General features: G+C 35.2%; 1 pseudogene; it reads left to right on the forward strand.

The window, feature by feature from the left end:
• LOC107648311 lies at window positions 11256–12633 on the forward strand (annotated as a pseudogene).

A 16053-nucleotide genomic window follows, 5' to 3' on the forward strand; every position in this document is an offset into this window, starting at 1 on the left:
CACCACTTTTATATTTATAAAAAAAATAGCCAAATTAAAAATTAAAATTTTCAAAAAGCTGTAATATTTTTCTTTTTTTTTTTTTTTCAGGATGTTTGCCAAACACATCCAGACTTTCTTTTGACGGTAAATTCTTACGTCACTTATTCACAAATGTAAAGCGAGCCACGCGTTACACTTTCTACGTTACAACAAACCCAAAAATTCTCCCAAGAACCTTTCATGATTCACGGTCTCTCACCTACTTCTAAAGTACCAAAATCAAAATTAACAAGAAAATGCGTTGTCCTCTCCAATCTGAAGAACTGTTTCTGGGGGCTGCACTATGTGGGGTCCACATCCTCACCAACCTTTGATTCTACTCTCGTCCAGGTCCAAGCCACATATACCAAGTTAATTAAACTTTCTAATTAATCTCACCAACCACCATATCCAAATTAAATTAAATTAAAGTATAAGATAAGGTAATCATCCCAAATGATTCGATGAAACATGTTCTCTCTATAGGCGTCCCCTTATTTCCCATCCTAGCTATAAGCCCCCCATCAAATCCGAACTTTATTACCCACTTTACCAAACTCAACAAAATTAATTATTTATTTCTCCTTTCCGTCTCTAATTATTAGTTTATACAATCAAACATGAAAAACTTATATTAAAAAATTGTAATTGGTCATGCATTTATGCTTATAGTAGTATCTTTGTGAATAGAAAACACATTCTTACATAAAAATATGTGATATAAATTATACTTTTTTTCATATCAAAAAGACATTTAATTCTCAAAATATTTTACTGGTCTTTGCTGAAAATAAGTTTAATTCTAGTTTATCCTCTCATTATAAATTTAAAATGACGACTCTTGTTTTCAATTTTGCACTTATTTACTGAAATTTATTATTTCAAATAAATTAAGCACCAGAGATATTATTAAATAAATATTTCAATAGAAGCTTAAATTTTGACTATATAGGCATCTCAGTTCTTTAAAAAGGGGGGAATAAAAAAATATAGAATAAGACTTTCGATTTCAAAATAAAGCCAAAACCACGAAGATAACTGCTCAACCCCTCCTCACCAATCAACAATATTGAATATTGTACAGAAATAGAGTTTTAAACTTTTAATTTTCTTTTAAGATACCAAAAAGAACTTTTAATTTTTTTGGTATTGTTAAACTTTTAATTAATTTGCTAAACACGTCACATATATGGTTGGTAAGCCCAACCAAACTGTTAGTAGAAGTATTTGAATTGCAACAATTTTAATCTAAATTGTAGAATTTTGAAATGGAGAGTGGAGAGAGCAGGGTAGAGTCTTCGAGGGTGGCACATAGCGAGGCAGCCGGCCATGCCGGCGAGAGCAATAAGGGGGAGAGTGGAGGTGGGCATGCATCAGGTGAAAAGGAGGGAATTAAAGAAGACAATAACAAGATTCAAGGTCAGCGGATATCGTTCAGAGATAAAGTTGTGGGTGCCTCAACAAGGAGAGCTTTGGAGGTTGCTGATTCTCTTGATGGGGATAAGATGGCTACAGTAGTTGGTAAGCAAGGCGATTCGGAGATACCAACTGTGACGTTCACTGAAGAAGCAAAGGAGATATTGGCAGAGCCCTACAAAGATGCCATCGTGATCAAAGTTCTTGGAAAAAACTTTAGCTATACGGCGATCACGCACAGGCTTAAAGGAGTCTGGAGAACCAAAAAAGGATATGAGGTACTAGATGTCAGTTTTGGCTATTTCTTAGTCAAATTTGATCTCTTGGAGGATAGAGAAAAAGTTCTCCTTGGAGGACCGTGGATGATTACTGGTAGTTATGTTGCGGTTAAACCTTGGAGTTCTTCATTCAGACCTTGTGAAAACACTTTTGGATCTACCATGGTTTGGATAAGAATCACAGGTTTAAACATTAACTATTATCAAGAGAAAGCCATGAAAATGATTGCGTCAGCTGTTGGTAAACCGATCCGCATCGATTTAGCCACCAAGTCTGCAGAGAGGGGAAAGTATGCAAGAGCATGTGTGCAAATTAACTTGGGACTTCCAGTCATAAAAAAGATTCAAGTTGATGGTCATATGTATGACATAAAATATGAGCACTTGAATTTAATTTGTGAAAAATGTAGCTGCTTTGGGCATGTAACAAGAGAATGTGCGAAAGAGAACAACAATGACATTGGGAAGGAAACCATGGTGAAGGAGAAAAATTTACCGTCACTGTTTTCGGTGGATAACAATGAGAAAACGGCAGAAGGTAGTCAAATCCCAGTAAAAAATCAAAATTCAACTTTTGAATTTGGAATTAATGCCAAATCAATTCCAATTATGGAGAAGCATGGAGCAGCGGGTCTTGTGCATGATAATTTACAAGAATCACGCATGAATAGGGATACTCAAGCAAAAGAGGATGAATGGGTTACAGTTAGTAGAAAAGGCAAGGAAAAAGTGGGTAAAGACCTCAATGTAGTGCCAAAAAAAGCCAATGTAGCAATATGCTCCAATTTGGTGAGTAAAAAATTTTCTTTTGGGTCTAATAAAATGCATGCTGGATCCTCATCAAATGCAAAGGTGAAGTCTTTATCAAATGCAAAGGTGGAGCCTAAGGAAAAGAAAGATCCTCCATCCACGCTTGGCTCTTTGGGAACAACTCAGGTGGCTTTCAAGGATCAGAGTACTCCTTTTTTTAAAGCAGGGCACAAAAGGCAGCATCCTATTTCGCTTCAAAACTCACCTATTGAAGCATTGTCAACGGATTCTTGAGTACAAAAAGAGCTTGATAAAGCTAGTGCAACAACAAACTTGGAGAACCAACCTCAACAGAAGAATGATGGTTCTGTGACGCAAGTCCACCAGAAGACAATTGGAGACAGGGGTCCATCAACGTGAGGTAGAATGATTATAAATTCCAATTATTTAATTTATTTTTATGGATTGTGACCATTTAAATATTATTAGTTGGAATGTAAGGGGAGCGTCAAATAAGATGTCTCGGGTGCACTGTAAGGAGTTAGTACGAAAATTTCAACTAACTTTTTTTATTTTGGTGGAAACTCATATTGTGTTTGAAACTATGAAAGAATTTTGGGGGAGATTAGGCTATTATCCTGTAGGGATTGTAGATGCTGTTGGACATAAGGGAGGAATTTGGTTCCTCTCTGCTAATTTAAAATTTTCTTGTAAAATTCTTTGGGCTATGAATCAATGTGTAACTTTGGAAATTGATGGTGGTGGGCGAAGATGGATTTGCAGTGCGGTTTATGGCAGCCCTCAAGCCACTAATAGAGTAGAATTATGGAGTCATCTGCTTGATATTGGTTTGTGCATTCAGGACCCATGGGTGGTGGTTGGGGATTTTAATGATATTTTGAGTGTTCATGAGGTGAAGGAGGGTAATTACTATTCGACTCGCAGTAGTGTCTTTGCAAGTACTCTAGATTCTTGTGGTCTTTTTGATCTGACAACCTCTGGAAGACGGTTTACTTGGTTCTGTAAAATTCAAGGAAACAGAGAAATTGCAAAGAGATTAGATAGAGCTTGCTGTACTGCAGAATGGCGTCTTCTTTTTTCAGAAGCTTTTGTGGAAGTTCTCAGTCGTTCCCACTCTGATCATTGTCCCCTACTTATCCGATGTCAAGGAGTTCATATCAAGAAAGGAAACCGGCCTTTTAGATTCCAAGCGGCATGGGTAACGCATCCTGATTACAAGGCCATTGTTCAGAAATCTTGGAATAGTACAGACTTTGGCATCCATAGGAAGTTGTTGGGGGTTCAAGAAGCTTCGTTGGAATTCAACTCTACGGTCTTCGGCAATATTTTTATTAAAAAGAGGGAATTGGAGGCTTATTTGAATTGTATTCAACGAAAAATGGAGGCTGACGATGATCTGATTTTGAAGCACAAAGAGGAAGAATTGAGAGCTGAGTATAATCTTGTTTTGGCCCAGGAAGAATTGCTTTGGTACGAGAAGTCAAGAGATCTATGGGTTCGGTATGGTGATAGAAATACTAGCTTTTTCCATATGCAAACCATCATTAGAAGAAAATCTAACAAGGTTCATGGGTTGCTGGTCAATGATGGGTCCTGGTCTGATGATCCGGAAGTTTTGCAAAGAGAGGTCGTTCATTTTTTCAAAAATATTTTTTGCTCTACTGAGCCTGTTGAGGTTAATTGCATGGGAGAAATTTCTATGCCATCTCTTAGCCAGGATGCTTGTGATAATTTGTCTAAACCAGTAACAATATTGGAGGTTAAAGAAGCTCTGGATAATATGAGCTCGTTCAAAGCTCCTGGGCCGGATGGTTTTCAAGTTTTTTTCTTCAAGGAATATTGGGATGTGGTGGGTCATGAGGTGTGGCGTACTGTTCAGAAAGCATTCTTAGGGGAGACTTTAAGCCATTCTTTGTTGGAAACTTTGATTGTTCTTATTCCTAAATGTGACCCTCCAACTAGATTGAAGGATTTTCGGCCAATAAGCCTTTGTAATGTAATTTATAAGCTAGTGACTAAAGTGCTGGTTAATAGATTACGACCTTTTTTGGATGAGATTGTTAGCCCAACTCAGGGAGGGTTTATACATGGTAGAGGAGCGCCTGATAATATTATTGTGGCCCAAGAAGTTCTTCACTTTCTTAAGCGGACAAAGTCTAGAAAAGGAGCTATGGCTTTTAAGATTGATTTAGAAAAGGCTTATGATAGAGTTGATTGGAATTTTCTTGAGCACACTCTTGAATCTTTTGGCTTTTCTTCTCTAATTATTCGGCTTGTAATGAATTGTGTTCAGGCTTCAAATCTTTCCATCCTTTGGAATGGGAATAGATTGGACAGCTTCCAACCTCGTAGAGGGCTCAGGCAAGGAGATCCAATTTCTCCTTATTTATTTGTTTTGTGCATGGAGAGATTGGCGTGCTTCATTTCCAAACAAGTTGACGAGGGTATTTGGGATGGTGTGGCTATTTCTAGAGGAGGACCTAGAGTTTCTCACTTGATGTTTGCAGATGACTTCCTCCTTTTTTGTAAAGCGAAGAAAAATCAAGTTCGGAATGTTGTGCACACCTTGGAGTTGTTCTGCAAAGCTTCAGATATGAAGGTTAACATTGAAAAATCTAAAGCTATTTGTTCTAGAAATATCTCTAATAGAAGGAAGAAAATGCTGTCTGGTGTTTCTCATATTCCTTTTACTGTTGACCTAGGCAAATACTTGGGGGTGAACCTTAATCATCCTCGAGCTGCTAGGTCTATTTTTTCGGACTCTTTAGAGAAGATCAAGAATAGGCTGGCTAGTTGGAAAGGTCGGCTCCTTAACAGAGCAGGCAGGCTTTGCTTAATTAAATCTGTTGCTTCTTCTCTTCCTATTTATCAGATGCAAGTGACTCTTTTTCCTACTTCGATTTGTCAAAAGATTGATTCTATGCTTAGACAATTCTTGTGGAAGGGAAAGGTGGGGAGCGATGCTTAAATTATGTCAAGTGGAGCAAAGTTGTCACTCCAAGAAAATATGGAGGCTTGGGAATTAGAGATACCCAGTGTGTAAATTTTGCTTTATTAGGAAAGCTTGTTTGGCAATTACTGCATAATAATGATAAGCTTTGGGTAAGAATTATGTTGGCAAAATATTTATCTGGGAGGTCTTGCTTTTCATCCAGTTTTTCTAATAATGTTTCAAGCACTTGGCGAGCGATTTATAAGACAATAGAAAAGCTTCGTGATGGTTTTGATTGGTGTACAGGCAGGATGTCTCAATCCTTTTGGTATCATGCTTGGCGACCATGTGGAACGCTAGCTCCTTTGGTTCCTTTTGTGCACATCTCTGATTCTCACTTGAAGCTAGAAGATGTCTGGTACCATGGACATTGACGGTGGGATATTCTTTGCACAATGATTCCGGAAGAAGTTAAACTTGATTTGATGCTCTTTGATCCTATCAAGCAGGCAGGAGATAAAACAGGTTGGTTTTGGACAAACTCAAATACTCTCACATACTCGACTAAAAGCGGGTATGAATGGCTATTGAAGAAGAAATTTGGCTGGAACGATAATGAAAATTGGCTTTGGCTTTGGCGCTTGAGAATACCGGAGAAGATAAAGTGTCTGCAATACTCAATTATTGGATTTTATGGTGTTTTTTAAAATTGTAGGAACAGGACAATATGCTTCCCTTGTATTGACAATATGCTTCCCTTGCATTGACAATACGTTAAAATACCATAAAATTTAACAATTGAATATTACACCAAAATTATACCAATATATAAAAAGATAAACGAAAAATGTGTAGTGGTGAACATTGGAGTGGCGGACTCATCTTTTACAATGGAGCATAGGGATGGCAATTCTTTCCGGCGGGGCGGGTATCCGCAAAGATTTACTTGTCGGAGAGCAGGTTTGGGGAGCATTTTCTCTCCACGGGAAACGGGTACGGGTACCCATGTAATAAACGGGGCGGAGGCGGGGATAGAGGTACCTGCGCCCGTGGGTACCCGTTTAATATCTATATATATAAAATTACAAAAATAACACTATATATATAAACCCTAATTTCACACCGTCACTCACTCATTTGCATCTCTTCTCCTTGTCGCTCTCTCAGAGGAGCCTTTCTCTCTCACTCACAATCTCACCAGTCATCACCTTCTTCAATCATTCTTCCTTCTCACCGCATCCCCGGCATTATTCCTCTCAGTCGCTCACGTTGTCGTCCCTTACCTTCCTCCGTTGCTGTTGCCGCTCACTTTCTTCCTCTCATTGCGTCGCTCACTGCTCACAGTTTCATCGCCGCCTCCGCCTGTGCTCTGTGCGACGCCTCAGATCTACGACATCAACAACAACTCTGCTCCAACAACGTCTCTTCAACACGACGCCTATACTCCACGACGCCTCAGATTTGCTACGTCAACGACAACTGTTCTCCAACGTCGCCTCTGCTCAGCGAAGACGCTGACGACTTTGCTCCATAGCTAGTTTCTGCTGATTGATAAAATTGGTTTTAATATATATTTTGATTTTTCATTGACGAAATTGGTTTAGGGTTTGATTTATGGGTTTAGGATTATGATTTTGATTCTGTTAATTGATAAATTTGAGTTCAGAGTTAGATTCTATTGCTGTCAAATTTGATTTAGGATTTAGATTTGTAAAATTGGAACATATACTGAGTTTATTTTGATTGTTCATTGAAGAAATTGGGTTTATGGTTTGATTTATGGGTTTAAGATTATGGTTTTGATTCTGTTAGTTGATGAATTTGAGTTCAAAATTAGATTTTATTGCTGTAAAATTTGATTTAGGGTTTAAATTTGTAAAATCGGGACATATATTGAGATTATTTTGAACTGTTTTTGAAATTTTTATTTATTCTATTTTTTTTCCTTAAAACCCGCGGATATCCGAATATCCGTGGGTACCAGGTCCCGTTATCCGTTGCGGGGACGGAGCGGGACGGGGATTGTTTTTGGAGGCGGGGACGGGAGGCGGAGGCATGTCCCCGCTCCCATGAGACCTGTTGCCATCCTTAGTAGAGTGAGATACCCTTTCTTCTTTTTTTAAATTATTCTAAAGTATCTCGCTAAAAACTAGAAGAATTTTTTACAATTTTTACAATTTTTGAAATGGAATCTGGCTACCAGCGAGAAGGGAGTTTTTTCTTTCTTAATTTTAAAAATTCATATCACCATGAACGAGAAGAGTTTTTGTCTTTTTTAAATAAAAGAGATAATTAGGATAATACCAAAAAAACAGATAATTCAGAGGGGATGACATAATATTATCAGACATTCATATATTGTGAGAAATTTATCTTATTAAATTTAATTGACCAAGTCAAATTTTCTTTGCATTTGAAATATTAATAATTTAATATTATTTTAAATAAAATCTTATTATTTTGTGACAAAAAATAGTTAAAAAATTAATTTTTTGTCCTTATTTAAAGAAATTATCTTCACACAACGAAAGCACATTCATTTACTTTTTTCTACTTCTATGTTCTTAAAGTTGTGATTTTTTTTTAGTCCTTAAAATGTGAGAGCATTAGAGTTGAGAAGGTTTTTTTTCTATGAAAACAATGGAAGCTAATGTATATTTATTAGTATTCAGGGTAAAGTATATTTTTTGTCCCTGAAGTTTGATAAAAGTTTCAAAAATACCCCTAAGTTTTATTTTGTTTCAATTTTGTCCCAAAAGTTTTCGATTTGCATCAAATATATCCCTGACGGCTAATTTTTTAAAAAATTTAAGACCAATTCAACAACAATTTCATAAGAACAACCCTCAACACAAACAAATCAAGCATAATTTTCATGCATTATTGTTAGATTGGTCTTAAATTTTTTGAAAATTTAGCCGTCGAGGGTATATTTGATGCAAATCGAAAACTTCTGGGACAAAATTGAAATAAAATAAAACTTAGGGGTATTTTTGAAACTTTTGCCAAACTTTAAGGACAAAAAGTATACTTTACCCTAGTATTTATTAGTTCTTGGTGAGTTTAATGAAGTCTTCTTTTCTCATGAATTTAATAGTTATCTTTTTCGAGTCGACACGTAGATCAGTTTGTTGCCTTATTAGGAGATAGTGACCTGTTTGACTTGAAGACTATCAAGAGACGATTTTCTTGGCACAGAAAGGTAAAAAATTATATTGAGGTACCAAAAAAATTTGACCAGATTTGTACCAAGAGTTGATGATTATCTCTTTGTCAGAGACTTATGTAAAAATATTAAATAGACTTCAGTCTGATCATTAACCTATCCTAGTGCGCTATAAAGGTCGTCCCTAGTAAAAAAGAAATAGACATTTTCAGTTTATTACGGCTTGGGCTACAAACTCAGGGTACAGAGATATTGTGAACCAATCATGGCGGTCTGGGTATAGAGAGGTGCATGACAAAATTTTAGAAGTGCAGAAGACCTTTTTAGAGTTTAATTCTAAAGTGTTCGACAATATTTTCGTTAGAAAATACGAGTTGTAAAGATCTCTTTTATATGATATTTATGTTAATAGTACCTCTCTCTTCTCAACTTATTTTAAGAAAGCATATTCTTTATAATTATATGAAAATCAGCATTTAATAAATAATTATACAAATTGTCAATCATTTTAATTTTGAATAATTAAAATATAATTGTCAATCATACATAATTATCATTTATCTAATATTTATGTTAATAACACTTCTCTCTTCTCAACTAACTATCAATCATTCTAATTAGTAATAATTATAATATATTTATCAATCATACATAATTAATATTTATATGATATTTATGTTAATATATAGCTTTGTTATGCACGTGTGTATTAATAATAGATAAATTGATATTAATATCAATTTCAATAATTAATTTTCTACGACTAAATATTATATATAATGCCACATATAAGGTTCATGAGTCTAAGTTTTATAGAGAAAATATTTTATTTAATGTTTTAATTTGTTATTCTTCCTTGACTACTTCATATAATAAGAATGTATTATTCATTTTTCGTTAAAATTATCTTTCTAAGGTACAAATTTTAATTTTTTATGATATTTTATTGATATGCCCTTCTATTATTCTTTTGATAATTTGATTATTATTCTTACTCAATCTTGGTTTTTTCATCTAATCTTACCGCGCGATTCTCTTTTGTCGTAATCATTTACGATGTACAACATCTATCAAATACTACATTGGGTTGTATTCATTAATTCACATTCTAACTATCTGGATGTAAGAATTTAACAAAGGGGCAATGAATTTTATTTTACTGAAGGATCACTACAAGAAATAGTATAATTATCGACGTTAAAAATCGACGGCCAGATTTTCCGTCGATGAATTTCGACGGCTTGTCGTCGATAAAATGAAAAAGAAATTATTAGAAATAAAATATTAAAATCGACGACCATGTCGTCTACTATTTTAGTAACTTTCTAACCCCCTTAATTTTATCGTCACATTATTGACGAAATAGTGGGTGAAACTTTTTTCCTTTAAAATCGACAAACTAATTGTCTATTTTAATAATTATAATATTGACATCTTTTACTGTCGATAAATTTAAACGATTGAGATTTCTTTTCGAAATTGGATGGACGATGTAAATTTGTTAAATAAAATAGACGGCTAAAGTGTTGATTTTTATTTTAATTAAAATCGACAAAACTACCGTCGATTTTTATCAACAAAAAATCATCCCCGCGTTTACTTTTCGCGTCCACTGTATCACTCAATTTCCTCTTTGCGCCGGAGAGTAGAGCTTCTTCTTCTTCTTCTTCTTCTTCTTCTTCTTCTTCTTCTTCGAGCCCGCTACCGCGCCATCCTCTTCATGTAAGTTCCTCTCTCTCTCACGCTCTCTCTTTATCACTCTGTCACATTGTGATTCTTCTTCTTCTCCACCGTCGAGCCTGCCGCCGCGCCATCCTCTTCATGTATGTTCCTCTCTCTCACGTGCGCTCTCTCTCTTTCTATCACTCTGTCACATTGTGATTTCTCAATCTTCATGTAAGTTCTTCTTCTTCCACAGATTTGTCGTTGCAACATCTTTGCCGGTCGCTGTCGCTATGAGCCCGTCACCATCGCAGCTTCTTGTAAGTTCCTCCATGTCTCTCTTTGATAATTATATTTATTTTTTCAGTTTTGTATATGCTATTTTCATCATGAAATTCTAAATTTGCGTTTGTTAATAACAATCGCATCAATATTACTGAAACCTAGTTTAGTATAATCAATTCTTCTTGCGCTTGTTGTTTATTTTGCTTTTGTTAATGTGGAATCTAGAAACAAGAATCAGAACAGTTTCGGCAATGGAAAGCTTTTAGAGTGAAAGAACTTCTGCAAGTATGTCAAGCTTCCTCATTTTTTCATGATTTTGTTTAATTTATTCACAATACTTTCAACTAACTTAAGATGATAAAAGTTTGTTATTTTTTTCTTCAAAAAAAAAAAAGAAAGCGCGAGTAAGCATGCGTTAATACTTAATTTAGGGTACAAACTATATACTTCTTCAAAGCTTTCAAATAACTCATATTCAATAGGTAGAATTAGTATATAAAGATGGCCATGCTTAACTGGAGTTGTGTCTTGTGCTAGTATGATAGCCTTTTTCACCTTTTATATGCAACACCTGTACTTAAAAATAATAGTCTTTTATTTGAATAAAAGATGTGGGAAAGCTTGAATTTATTGTATCACCACGAATGTTTTACTATGCCTGAGTTGGCCTATTGTACATATTTAAATACATTTTAATGTACCAAGCAACTAAACTTATGTAGTTGTTCCTCCTTGTTGTAGGAGAAGTAGTGGTTTCTCCAGGGAAGCTTCCCTTTGCTGTCGTCGTCGCCTTCCCGTGTTCCCGAGGTAGGTCCTCTACTCCTCTTTGATCCCTTGCTGTGTTGTGGGTGCTGAGTTTTGGATTTTTAATTTATTTGCTATGTTTATATTGCTCGTCTTATAATTTGACTTTTTGGCACAATTATATGTTACTACTTACTTTCATCTAGAAAAAATGCTACTAAATAATTGGTGTGTGAATCGTTACTTGTATGCTGATTGCTACCTCTCATCTCAACAATTAACTTAAAATTAGTATTGTTTAAATTATCAAATTATTTTGTGACTAATTTATATTATGAGACATAATTTATATAATATCATTTAAATATTATTCAATATCTAGGTGAAATTTTGCTATTCTGTTATTGTTGCTGTGTTAGTTGTTCTTGTTGTTGGTTATTAGAATTAGATTTAGTTATGATTTTCTTTTTCGGTTATGGACAATATTAATAATCAAGAAGCACATGTGGATAGCATTGCATCTTGTATTAATTTGGTTGATAATTCTCTAGATTCCAATATTGATAGTCAATCACAAGCTCCCTCTAAGTTGGCTATTTTCACTTTTCAGAATATTCATCCATCACACAGAGAGAGACACACTAGGACTAAGATCTGATAATCTCATAGCTGTGTTCATTCCAGTTTTTGTGTGATGGCTTTGAGAGAAGTATGGCAACTTCAGAAGCTCATTGTTAGCTATTGAAATTAGGGCGAAAGCAATAGAGGTATAAGGTACCCTCCATTTCGTCCTTCTTCTTTTTCTTTCTATGCTGCATTTACTAACATGATGCTTTCTTTCGTCGTTCCTAATAAAAAAATCCCTGATTCCTATCATTGTATAATTATTAAGTTACAGAGCCGATTCTTACTTTTGTTTTAAATAATAATAGGGCTTTTATGGAGTCAGAATTTTCTGCATTTAAGGAGAAGAATCCTCAATTAGAGGTTGTTATTGAACTTATTCGTGGTCAGCATTCACATTTGAAGGCCTTTTATAGTAAGATTTCTTCTTTCTTAATTAATTAACAAAAGTTGGACGGTACAACTCTGGGGATCTTATCTTAGCTAATTACTAAAAGTTGAATGAGTGATTGTGATGGGAATTACAAAGAACAAAAATGAGCGAGTTATATGCGTGAAGAACATGGATCCAAAAGATGTACTTCACCACGCAACGAGGCTAAAGAATGCGTTGGGAATAAAGGTGATCAAATTGAGGACAAGGCATGTAACTAAGCGCCCTAGTGTGCAAGGTACATGGACAACTGCTCTTCGATTTTAAGAATAATAACAAGTCCAGAATGTAGTGTTCCAAACTTATTTTTTATTTTCTGATCAATTTACCAATGTTGTGTAAACCATATTCTTCTTTGCAAGGTTGTTTTGTATCTATTATCTTAAGTTATTGTGAAAGAGGAGATATGTAAGTCATGATTCACACTGAACTCAAGTGTTTGAGGAAGTGAAATCAAAGCATTTATTAAGACAATCCAATTATGAAGCCTTTTTAATAATATGTTTCTGTTCTACAGGACTGACGGACAAAAAAATGCCGGTTAAGAAATCTTTATAAAAGTAGCATTGTGAGTACAGTTCCTAACCGACAAAATTTCCACTTGTCAATTTAAAAAAAGTTGTCATAATTTAGAATCAATTAACTGGGAGTAGAATTTCTAGGTCGTCTCCCAAAGAGTTGACAAAAGAGTGCAATTTATTGGTCAGGAATTTTCTGAGAAATTTCTAGGATTGGAAACGAAAAAATAAACGGCAATCAATTAAAGCAGCAAATAATGTTAAGAGGCTATGAGATAGTTGAAGTAAAAGGCCTTGACAAGGAGAAGATTAATCGGAATCTCTATCCTTGTTGATTTTCCCAAGTATAATAGTAAAAGGTTGTTGCTTCTATTTAGTTATCCTCTAACTAATAAAGGAAAGTCAAGTAACTAATACCAACTCTGACTCATCACAAGTCCTAATCCCTTCCTAGGGAAGGATTAGAGTTAGTAAAAATCCAATTGGCAGCAATTTCCAATTACATGTCAACACTTGAGTATTCCAACTCAAGAGTTTCCTATTAATCAACTACAAAGTCAAGTTGGGAGTCTACTCCATTGACATGAATGCCATTTTCACAAACATGTAAAGGGAGTAGATAGAAGACATGGTAATTAAATTAAATTAATAAAATAAAATTTTGAAGCTAATAATTAATTGAAGAAAATTAAACATGAAATGAAATTAAATGTAAAAATTGTTCATTGCATTAATAACTTCCAAAATAAAAAATATCCATATATGACCACGAGTAATTTAAATGAAAGACAAAGGAGTAGAGTAATAGAAAAGCAAACTATAATGTGGAAAACTTCAATCGAAGGTAGAAGTAGCTCTCTCAATCTCCAATCCAAAAACATAAAACTAAAAATCTAAGAATGTGAAGAACCCTAAAAGAAGTAGTATTTTTCTCTCTAGAATTCAAAACTAAAACTAAAAACTAAGTGAATGTGAATGTGTCTTGAGTCTCTGCTTGCCCCCTGCCTCTAGTCTGTGTTTCTGGGCCGAAAACTGGGTCCAAAGTTAGCCCAAAATTTCCCTCAGCGTCTTCTGTAGTTGCAGCACGTGACGCATGTTCTCGCGAACGCGTCTCTGTGCGACTTCGCTGGTCATGCGTACGCGTCAGTGACGCGTATGCGTCGGTATATGATGCGCCAATGCACGCGCACGCGTCAGGCATGTGTGCGTGTCGATTCTCGATGCTTAGCTCCATGATTTCTCGTGTTCCTTCCACTTTTGAAAGCTTCCTCTCCATCCTCTGAGCCATTCCTGTCCTATATAGCCTGAAAACACTTAACACACATATCACGGCATCGAATGGTAAAAAGGGAAATTAAAAATTGACAATTTAAAGGTTTAGGAAGCAAGTTTTCAATAATAACACAAAATTGGGAAGGAAGTGAAAAGCATGCAAATTCAATGGATACGTGTGAGATTATTTGACACAAACCACTCAATTTAGTCCAAAATACATCACAAAATAATGGTACATCAAATCTCCCCACACTTACACATTAGCATGTTCTCATGCTAAGCTCAAGGAGATCAAAAGTAATGAATGGGGGAAAGTAAGACTCATGTAATGCAACCTATGTATGTGAATGCAACTATGCTAAGATGTTTCTATCTACTTGGTTAAAAGTAAACAAGTCCTCAAAGACAAAAATAAATCAGATTCCACTAATTCAAATCACACAATAAGGCACAGGTAAACTTGTAAGAAGAAAGCTCATAAAAGCAGGGAACACAGAATCAAGCATTGAACCCTCACTGAAAGTGTATATGCACTCTAATCACTCAAGTGTCTAGGATTAATTCACTCTAGTCTCCTCTAGTCATGCTTTCTAAAATTTTGTTCTTCATCTAACCAATCAACAAATATTTAGTGTATAAATGCAAATATCATGAGGGCTTTTAATGATTGTAATGGGGCTAAGGTAAGGGTGAGGGTATATATATGGCCGAGTGAGCTATAAATTGAATCTTTGACTAATCTAAGTTCTCACTTAACACATATACACACTCTATATAATTCTAAAATCATGCTTAGTCACCCAAATTTCTCACTTTTTCATATTTTTACACACTCACGTTTCAATTTTTTAATTCCATCACATATGCATTGATCTTTTTATTGAACTTAACATTGGGGTGATTTTATCCCCTTATTCATTTATTTTTCTTTTTTTCCTTTTTTTTATATATGTAATTGCAAGCATAGTATATCAATGCATATGGTTTCTTTAATTTCACATGAGTTGCACCCAAATTCTCAATAATTGTCAATAATAAACGAAACACATTCTCATCAACCCAGGGTTCCCACATTTCCCCACACTTAGTTGATACACATTCACTATCTTAAGCTAACCAAAGTTTCAATAGGGTAATTAATTATTTTTCTGCTTAAGGCTAGTGATGTGGTAATATAAAGAATGAATGGGGGTTAAATGGGATCAAAGTGGCAAACAAAGGTAAATGAAATGGTAGGCTATTTGGGATAAGTGAGCTAATATTGAATGATGGCCTCAATCACATATATGCATGAATATACACTAAATAATGGACATATAGAATGGAACAACCAAAGATTGCAATCATAGAGAAGAAAACACACAAGAATAAAAGGTCATGGTTAAATAATGTAACCATATAATTAAGCTCAAAATCTCACAGGTTGTGTGTTCTTAGCTCTAAACTATGTTCCAATTTAAAATCTTCAAACAAGTTTAACAAAAATTTTAATTTGAATTAGTGAAATGTTATAAAATTGGGCCTTGAAAAGAAACTCATTACTTCAACCAAGCAGAACATACATGCAAGCAACTAATATCATGCAATCTATCCTATCTAACAAAAGAAAAATAACATATTGGTGTTAAAAGAAAGAGATTACCTCCAGAAATCAGGTACTGACCTCCCCACACTTAAGGCTTAGCATGGTCCTCCGTGCCATCAGTAAGGAGGAAGGTTGGGCTGAAAGCATCGCCTCCACTGTCCGGCTCGTCATGGCTCTCCGTACTAGCATGGGAAGTGGAATCCGGGGTATCCTTCTCTTCTGGAGGTAGGTGAGTACTGACAATGATCTCCTTCAGATAAGTGCATCGGCACTTGTTGCGGCGCTCTATTTGCTCCATCCGCCAGTCTTGCCGGTCTAACCTCTGAAGGATCTGAAGGAACAT

This window comes from Arachis ipaensis, chromosome B06 (genome assembly GCF_000816755.2).
Source record: "Arachis ipaensis cultivar K30076 chromosome B06, Araip1.1, whole genome shotgun sequence".
Lineage (NCBI taxonomy): Eukaryota > Viridiplantae > Streptophyta > Magnoliopsida > Fabales > Fabaceae > Arachis > Arachis ipaensis.